The 9,299-nt window shown below is 39.0% G+C and overlaps 1 long non-coding RNA gene across 1 annotated transcript; it reads left to right on the top strand.

The window, feature by feature from the left end:
• On the top strand, positions 1–9,095 carry LOC107836959 (uncharacterized). The gene is made up of 2 exons (XR_001662929.1): positions 1–913; positions 8,756–9,095. It is a non-coding gene; the product is annotated as an uncharacterized LOC107836959 (long non-coding RNA).
• The last annotated feature ends 204 nt before the right edge of the window (positions 9,096–9,299 follow it).

The following is a 9,299-nucleotide window of genomic DNA, read 5'->3' as shown; positions in this document are numbered from 1 at the left end:
CTTCTGCTGCCGGGAGTGATGGCGTTAGTTCATTTATTGCGTTGCGCTGTGATAAATGCGTTTGTAAGGCAAAAAGCCTCGCCACAAGGCGAATACTTCCTTCATATTAGTCACCATTGACATCTTATTTTGCAGTGGCTTGATCTAGTTAGTGCTGTCGCAGTCAGAAGTTGGTTGACAAACGTTACCATCTGAGCGAGACGTGCTCTGAACAGCAACAGCTGGCCATCACAAAAGGAAGGACATAACCTCCCCCACCACCCTCTGTGTAAGAGTTAAAATGCACTTTGTTAAATAACAAGTTTGATTTATTTTACTTTCTTAAAATCTGTGAATTTTATCTTTTGAGCTTTTATTTTGAAGATCCAGTTTTGTGCGTACGTGACTTCCTCTCCCTCACATTACTGCCGTTGGAAACGCTACTGGTGCTTTTTCGGTATTTTCTTTGTAAATATCTCTTTTTTTGTTGTAAACTAGAGTAGGTATTGTTCACGATATATTCTTAAATGTTACGGTGACACTTGACAGTTATTTTAAGCGTAACTATAACGTTTAATGACTATATTGAAACATACCCTTTAGTGTTCAGTGGGCGCCATTTCTAGCCCCCTCCTGTGGTGTGTTACTGTAACTGCGCTTTCGATCAAGTTTATTTGTATAACATTTCAGCAACAAGGCTGTTCAAAATGCTTTACATCATTAAAACACAGAAACATAAAGTCACAATTACAACTTACAGTCACCAATTTCAGAATAAACATTACATTTTGTCGAGTGCCATAATCAAAAACATCAATACTTCGATTTATTATTTTGCCGTTATTTTTTTGCTTAAGTTTTCTTGCACATGTAGGAGTCAGAAGTGTACATAACACCAGAGGACAGCAGATGTGTGTTTTATTGTCTTCAGTGGGTGAGTTTCTGCTCATTTGGCCAACTTTTGAAAACATTTGGCAAAAAAACTGTTTTGGTCTGGTTAAAATTTGGGCTGCTTTTCAGAACATTTGGTGGGTTTTTAGAAAGTATTAAGAGGAAAATTCATTTGAAATAATTGTCATTGTGTGGCAGAAAAGTACAAAAGCTTTTATAAAATGCTGTGTTATTCCACATATTAAATTTGTTAATTTATTTTGATATGTTCAGAATCTGGATAATGTGATACCAGCAATGATTAGTCATTGGTTAATCAGGTCACAATGTACTAGTGTTTTCATTTATCAGCCTTTTTAACACAATACCAGAAGTACGTTAAACGATGCAAATAAAAAAGGAATTCAGTTCCTTTTTTAAATAAGAAAACAAACATTTTATTGCCCAAAAATGCAATTACATATCACTCCTTTAGTAAAGCTGAACCATAGGAAGCTAAAACTATTCCACTTGAGGAGTTTTGGGTAAAACATATTTACAAACAAATGTTTTTTTTATATATATATATGCAAAATGTATATTTTTTGCACAGTTTTGAGTTAATTACTGTTCTGAAAATGTTTTTTTTTCAGCAAATGGCCTTTTTTAACTGTATACACTAGTTAGCGATTAATTGATTACAAAATTAGTTTATGATTATTTTATTAATCACGATTAACCCAATTAATTTCATTGTATTTGGCCTAGAAACTGTCAATCAGATCTGGCAACCTTGATTGTTTTTTGTAGGAGAGAAAATAAATGTTGAGCTTGTACTTCAGTTGACAATCAGTTACAAAATTAGTTAATGGTTATTTCAGTAATTGATTAATCACAATTAATCGTTTCAGCCCTAATATATATATTTATATGGATGGCACTAGATTAGGGCTGTTTTTTATTTTATGTTTGGGCTGGAAACTGTTAATCATATCTGTCAACCCTGATTGACTTCTGCAGGAAAGCAAATAAAAGCTGAGGAAATAGAAGCCCAATGTGTCGGTTTTCTGTTGAACCTTGAGTCTGTGTGGTTCTGTAACATCTGCAAGATGTTTTTTTTTGTGCGCTTGCATCTGTTAGTGGGGTAATTCAGGCGGTGCGCATCGATACATCACACGGCTCTCCAAATTGAGCTCTGAAACACAAAAGGGAAGGGCAAACAAGATGGACGCAGAAATCAATCTCTCGCCTGATAACACGGAGTGAACGCATATGCTGCCACTCTGAGGAGTGACAAGGCGTCGGCATATGGCTGTATCTGGCTATCTGCCTGTGATGTCCTCCGAAAACAATCATCTCTGACGTGCCGAACACGCGGCAGCCGCAGATAAGGCTGTTTAATGCTGACTGAGCTTGAGGAATATGGACATGAATTGCCTCTTGGAATATGGAAGAAGAAAAGACAATCAGCGCGGAGAAAATATGTCACAAAAACAGCCATATTCACTGCATTTCCATTTATTTCAGAGGAGTTTTAAGCTGCGCAGCAACACCCAGAGCGTGGTTGTCTCTGCTGCAGAGGGAACACGGTGTCTGTGTTACTGTTCCCAAAGGCCAGACTTGATCTCAGCCCAGCCTCCGAGCTGCTATTGATCTGAAGCACATTAGTTCTGCACTGGGGGACTAAACAAGGCCTGCAGAGCTCTGCCACAATCACGCAGCAGGCTAAAGATAGGCTTTTGACTGGAGACCTGTGCAGAAATACACAAAAACATACTGCGGTCTATTTGGAGGGTTTAAACCCAACGTCCTGCAGACGTTCCCACTGATTCTGTCTGATTGATAACAGATTGGTTTTGGGAATTCAGCTCCTATTTTCCTAGTTCTTTGAACTTACTTTAAAAATTCAGCTAAACTGACGTTAGCTCAACCTTACATTTGGCAGATGAAGATTTTCTTGAAAGGTTTTAGGTTAAATCTTAAAATTGTTTATTTAAGCAGTTAAATTGTAATTTAAAGGGACAGTATTATGTGTTTTCCAGCCACACAGTTCCACTTTATAGCACAATAAAGTAACTAAGCTTCCTTGAGTTGTTATAAGACTGCTGTATATATGACTAAAGAAATCTGACTTCGTAACTTAACGCTTTGAGATTGGGTCTCTGTCTCTTTAAAACTCTGGCTCTTTCTGAAGCTCCGCCTTCAGAAAGTCATCACAGCACCGCTCCGCTAGTAACTCTTTAACAATGTTTTTACCAGCGTTTTACTGAGAAGTAGCTCCTAGGAGTTCAGCAGCTCCACCAGGTCTTTGCTAATTACTTCTGGCTAGTCTGAAGGAGCTGAGTGAGGCAGAAGCTTCGAAACTGCAGCAATGATCAAATTAAGTAACTAAAAGTTATGCATGCAAGAACAAAAAAACAGGAAATAAAAAGTTGAATAACTAAATAAATTCAACAATGCAACAAAAAGTTGATGAAGTCAAAAATGGGATAAAATGTTTTTGTTTATCCAGGTTCTGGGTAATATTTCCACTCCTTTCTTGGACAACATGGGTTTTTACTTTAGCTACGCTCTGTAAAGGCATGTTCCCCTGTTGCTGCCACAGGTACATCGTAATGCCGAGCGTCTCCAGGTTTTTTTTTTCTTTTTTTGAGCGTATGGCTGCCTTCCAGAACCATATCTGCTGCATGTCCCTGGAGAGAAACCTGACAGAAAAATGCTATAAGACAAGCTTCAAAGGACACACAGAGATTGCCTCCACCAAACAAACCCCACCCCCTCGCACTCGTTCCCGTTAGGCTTCCTTCATGCATCACATGGGCGAGACGGAGGCATGCAAGTAAGGCAGGATGGAGCGGGTACATTTGCAAGCCGTTCCCTGGAGGGGCTGTAAAATTGCCTCCATTTGGATGGACCGTCAGCGGCCAGGGGGCTCCTCTCCCCAGACAGCCGCATCAGTGCGGCTGCATCCCTCTGATTCTCCTCACCAGCTCCCGCCTCGGGCTCCCGGCCTCGCTGCGTGTGCCATCTGTGCCCGGCAGAAACCCAGGATGAAGTTCTCGCTCCCCCGGTTAATCTTCCCCGCGTTTGATAGGAGTTGCTGCTCCATGAGAGACGCCAACCAACGCAAAGATCCAACAAAGGCAGAAGCAGAGAGTAAACATGAGCTGGATTTATGCTGAGCTGCAAGCCGACTGAATATCTGGACACAAATCAGAGCCGTTTGTCCTGAAATAAAAATAAACTGACATAAGATTCTTGTTTATGACGTAACCCACTGACTGCTGATTCTTTTAGTCCTGCAAAACATTTGTTCTGGTACAAGTTTAGTAGGAAATTTAGGAAAACAAACTGTTTCTGTGCAGAGCATAAAGCAGGGGTGGCCAAACTTTTTGTCATGTGGGTCAAAATCATCACATCAAAAGTATTCCTGAGCCAAGAAGTCAAGAAAACAGAAATCAAGCACGTCTGGTTTATTTATTTATTATAGGACAGGAATGTTTTTCATTCCAGATCCAAAATGTAAAAAAGATTTTTAACGTTTACTGTGTTTAAAAAAAGACACCTAGTTCTTACATTTTGAGAGGCTCGATTGAACAAATTTATCTAAATGTAAGATTTGGGTCACTTTCTTTCAAAATGTTTGCTATATTTAGCCAAGTTTGATAAATCACATAAAAGTTGTTTTCAGGGCTTTTCAGTAAAGGTCTCTAAATAATCATGGTTCTACTTATTTAAAAACTTGAATATAAAAAAAAATCATTAGTTTGCATTGTAAGAAAATTATGTCTGAAATATTTTACCCTGATTAAAAATAAAAAGTTCAAGAAACAAATTTTGTGGCATTCTTTAACTGCAGTTGGGGGCCACACAACATCAGTTCAAGGGCCAAAAATGGCCCCTGGGCCACACATTGGACACCCCTGGTATAAAGCAAAGGGAAAGTCATCAGTTGGAATTTGAACTTAGTCGTAGATTTTGAACAAATACCTCAAAAACTCAAAATGTTACCAAGTATTTTTAGTCTAGTTTCTAGTGCAAATATCTTAATACTCGTCAAATAAGACAAAAATAACAAATAAGTAATTTTTCACCAAGAAACAGGAGCTTGTTACATTCACAAATAGTTTTACTCAAACAAGTAGAAGCCATAAATAAACAGGCAAAAACAACGATGAAAAACAACTTTAGTCGCAGTTTTCCCGTCCCTCACTTCTGACGTCCGTCATGGCGCCTCGAATGATTAAGTGACGTAGTTGCAAAGGGTCAATTGAAAATTATAATGGTTATTTTTTTCCCCCAGAACATAAAACAAGCAGTCTCACTCTTCGGGGCGCACCGACAGCCAGCATCTCTGCGTCTCTGCCACAACTGTTTACCGTGATGATCAGAGGACTGAAGTGGATTTGGTTGGGGGAGAAGAAGCAGCGCTGATGCCAAAATGCTGGATGAGCTTCTGTCTCACAGGGCTTTAAATGCGTCTCACATTCTCTCCTCCGAGGAAACACGAAAAGGGAAGGGAGATCCAGGCTCATGTTTGTTTTACGCTCCCCCTACTCAAAGGGAAATATTCATTAGGTCCTCCTCAGAAATGTAGAAAGCCTGAGAGGCAAATGATGGATGGAGGCTGAGATGGAGTCGAATGGAAAATCAACAATTTGTGTTGGTGTTTATTCGCCTGCACATCCCTTTGTTACCAAACATGATGAGAGAACATCCGTTATTTGGGAAATAATGGCCGTGTTATGGAGCAGCCGGGAACATTAGGGCACGGCGATAGCGTATCTGGGCCTGGTGGGTACATTAGTTTGTAAGTAATGCACGCCCTGAGCTCTGGTAAGCTTTCTAGAGATGTAATATGAGAGCCAAATGAGAGTTGTAGTCATTTCGTGGACTGACGGAGGGGAAATGCATCATCATCACAAACTGATGCATTTACAATAACTCGTTCCAACAAATGGGGAGTAATTCATACGAGTCTCTTTACTGGCCTGCAGACAAGCAGAGAACCAACAAAAAGAGCTGCTGCGTTACGACTCCTCCAATAAATTATCGTTTACAACATCAAAGTGTTTTGGGAAGGAAGAGAAACTGACAATTTAATCGCAACATTATCAAGCAACGCTTTGCTAAAGCATTTTTTATGTCACAACTACAAATCTCAAAATATTTTATTGGGATTTTACGGGATAAAGAATCAGAGATCAGTGCGTAATTGTCAGGTTAAATATTTTGGTAGCACTTTATTTGAAGGGGGTTGAATAATACTGACATGACACTGTCATAAACATGACATAACACCTGTCATAAACATGAATAAGCCTTCATGAATATTTATAACTGTTGTCATAAAGCATCATTCGGTAAATTATGACACTTTTAATACAAAGTTGACATTATTCAAAATGTCTTTGTTATGACAACTTGACATTAACCAGGAAATCATTACTGTTTAAACTTTACCTTTAATAACATAAAGTTACCTAACTTTTAAAGTGCAATCAGTAAAACTTTTATAACAAATTTATATCAGTAATGATTTCTTAGTTAATGTCAAGTTGTCATAAAGAATAATGCAACTTTGTATTAAAAGTGTCATAATTTACCGAATGACACTTTATGACAACAGTCATAAATATTCATAAAGGCTTATTGATGTTCATGATAGGTGTTATGACATGTTTATGACAGTGTCATGACAGTCTTATTCACCCCCTTCAAATAAAGTGTTACCAATATTTTTTACAAGTAAAATCCTTAAAAATGAGCTGCAAATTTGTATTGTCACATGAGTCACATGATCAACAACTGGTGTTACTACTGGCGAAAACATCGAAGAAGAAGACAGGAAGTGGTAGGAGGATGGTGTTCTTATTAAACGGAAAAACCACAATTGTGAAAATTTTGACAGAGTTTTGCATATATTTTTAATGGAAACACAGCTGTAACTAAGTCCTACCAGATTCTTTCCCCTTGTTGAAGAAACACATTCCCACACCATGTTGCTGCCACCACCGTGCTCACAGATTCAGATCTGTGTTCAAAATTCAAATATTTTGATAATTTTGACGAAAAATGAAGTGAATTTTGGAAAACATCAGGGTCTGCCATGGGTATGAATTATTTGTAACATAAATGTCTTAAACCCTGATGTACATTTTATCTGTGATTTGATTGACAGCGCTGAGACCCGCCTCCTGGTTCTGATTGGTTGTTTTTGACCAGGAACGATGAATTTCCTCAGACAGTAATAGTAGGTCAGGAAGGTGGAGGAGATTTATTTTTTTCACAGATTACCACAACATGGTGACCGTTTTAGCAAATATGTAAAGAACATTTATTTTCTAAGTGTTACAACCTGTGGGTTAAGAGCTGCATGTTTTTCCTGTATGTTTGTTCTGCAGAAGATCTGACAAGGTTAAAATAATGTGTATTTCAGTGTTTTTACCTGACCTGCATGAGAGTTTTGTTTATTCCCCTGCAAAGTTGCAAAAGTCAATGTCAAGAATGTCAAGCAATTACAAAAATAAGTGTTTGTTCAAGAAGAATCTCTCAAGTTTAGAAGAAATAAAACAATAGAGGTCAGAGCCAGCTGCAGTTTCAGATGAAAGCTGTGTCACCTGAGAGGTTTTTTTTTCTGTTCGCCTCTGAGAGCTCCTTTCTCTTCCCACCATCTCAAGTCCCTTTCATCAATAGACATTCGGCAGCGGCCATCAGCATCTGAGCCCGGAGCTCTTTCCCAATCTCCCCTAAATGGCACCTCCTCCCCAGCCTCCAAATCCCATCCACATCAACCTTCAATCTTCATCCTTCCACTCTCCTGGCTTATTGATTTTCTATTTTCCCTTTCTTTCCCTTCTCTCTTTGCTCGTTCAGCTCTCCCTGTCTTCTCAAACACTTGCTACAGTTCGGCCTTTTTGTCAGATATTTTTTATTCCATATTTTCTCCTCCCTCTGTCTTTACTTGATCTTGTCAAAGTTTCTCCTCTTTGACAAGGTCGAAGCCCCAGCCGTGCTCGGAGCTGCTTAAGGTCCATAAATGGAGATGTAATGTAATAGAGTGGTGGGGTAATAGAATTCAAAAGGGCTGGGTCTGATCTTGTTAGAGGCGGCCGGCTTGGAAAGGCTCCATCCGGGTCCTCAGGGTCTGGATGGAGAATGTCTTTGAGATCTTCAGTTTGTGATTTGTGTAGAAACAACGTTAGGGATCAAACCAGTCATCAGACCTCAAAAACACGAGGAGAAATCACCGATGGTGTGCTTAGCTTTGTTTAAAGGCGACTCGTTATGCAAAATTAATATTTTTCATGTTTTTGTTCTTCCATTTTGGTCTCAACCACTTCTGGAAACAATCCAAGCACTTAAAAAAACTGTTGCTGGTTGTGCAGTAGGCTCCACTTCTACTTTTCAAGGATGCACAGTTGTTGCAAGGCTTCTGTTTGCAGCCATTTTCACGTGTGACTGTAAACGTGGCCAGCAGCAACTTATTTGCATTTAAAGTGACAGAGGCCCTAAAACAGACTAAAATCTCACTATGTAAGAATGATTTTGTGTAAGAACTGTAATGAACATGTTTTGTATCGCCCATAAACCTTTCCTGACCTGTTCAAGGACGCATAATAGCTCTGTGATGCTGCGAAATGAAACTCCTCTTCATCGTCACCGTTCTAACATAACACTTAAAGGTTTTGGGTCAGAACTGTTTGGAACTATTTGTGTGCCGGATGTTTGTGAAAAATGTCTAAAAAAAAAAGACTTTACTGCAGCTTCAACTGCATCAAACGAACCAGAATGAGGGTATAAATAAAAGTAACTCAATAGCTCAGATTTCAGCTCATATCAGCTGTTCTTAGTGTTTCTGAAACATTTGTTGCTTTTATTTTTTTATTTTTTTTTGCGTTTTCAGCTCAATAATCACTGGAGTTGACGCCAAACAAAAGCCAAGCAGAGTGGCAGCTCAGTGAACGGAAACGCCTCGCTGATGAGAGGGGTCAGTGGCTGACAGGAAGTCCTCGGTAGCTCAAACTGCCACTCGCTACAAATGTGCTGGGGTGGAGAAACAGGTCAGAACAAACAACACACCCAACACTGAGGTGATCAGACCCGACAGCAGAAAACCACCCCAGTCTCTCCTCCAGATCAAAAATATGAAGCCAAGCTGAAAAAAAACACTGCCTGAATATAAATACATTGGAAACTGGATAAAAAGGGGAAATTTGTTCCCGTACTCCATATTTAGACACAGATATGTTTCCTTTTCTTTATTTCCTGGAGATATATTGTTGGTAATGACTGTGTCCTGTGTTGTTACACTGATGAAAAACAATAAAAAATGCATTTAAATATAAAATGTATACAAATTTTAAAGCTGCTGCTACTTTTTACAAGTTCAATTAAGGAACACAACTTTCCCAAAACACTGTAAAAACCCAATGTAGTTACATTTACAT

This window comes from Poecilia formosa, unplaced genomic scaffold (assembly GCF_000485575.1).
Source record: "Poecilia formosa unplaced genomic scaffold, Poecilia_formosa-5.1.2 Scaffold99, whole genome shotgun sequence".
Taxonomy (NCBI): domain Eukaryota; kingdom Metazoa; phylum Chordata; class Actinopteri; order Cyprinodontiformes; family Poeciliidae; genus Poecilia; species Poecilia formosa.
The sequence above is the reverse complement of the archived record's forward strand: the minus strand, read 5'-3'. Positions and strand labels throughout refer to the sequence as shown.